Genomic DNA, 740 nt, shown 5'->3' with positions numbered 1-740 from the left:
CCAGAAGGACAGACTGCCACAGCACCCCGCCCGCTGCTGTCACCTTCGGCCCCTGGCACACACAGTCACGACAGGGGACGTTCTGTGGCACCGGGTTCTGCCAACAAGCAGGACTCAGGCTGAGTACTCGGGTGGTGGAGTCACCGTCCCTGGGGGTGTTCAGGGACAGACCGGACGTGGCCCTCAGTGCCAGGGTCTGGTTGGCACGGTGGTGACCGGTCACAGGTGTGGCCGCAGGGATCCCTTCCAGCCTCAGTGATTCTGTGGCTCCGTGAATCCTGCCCAAGTCTCTGAAGCGCTGCAGCGGCCCGGGTTCCCAAGGGTGGGATCAGACGGGCAGGGACGCGGGCATGGCGCGCCTCAGGCCGGGAGCGAGGGGCACCGCCGGGGGAGCAGCGAGGAGCTGCTGGCGGCTGCGTGAGGGGAGAGGGCGCGGGAGGCTGCGGGCAGGCGCAGGACAGGCGAGATCAGATTAGATATTAGGGGGAGAAAAAAATCACTATTCGGGCGATCTGGTAGTGGAGTCACCATCCCTAAAGGTGTTTTAGAGGTGCGTGCATCTGGCTCAGGGTGATGTGCTTTAGGGGTAGTGCTGGTTTGACAGCGAGACTCGATGATTTTAAAGGTCTCTTCCAGCCCTGAGCATTCTCTGATTCGGTAGGATGCCGTGAGGGTTCTGGAAAGGCGACGCTGCCCGGGGAGCGGAGGGGGCTGCGCACAAGGGGAAATGCCCCGAGCTC

This window comes from Geospiza fortis, unplaced genomic scaffold (genome assembly GCF_000277835.1).
Source record: "Geospiza fortis unplaced genomic scaffold, GeoFor_1.0 scaffold405, whole genome shotgun sequence".
NCBI lineage: Eukaryota > Metazoa > Chordata > Aves > Passeriformes > Thraupidae > Geospiza > Geospiza fortis.
This window is presented reverse-complemented; position numbering follows the sequence as displayed.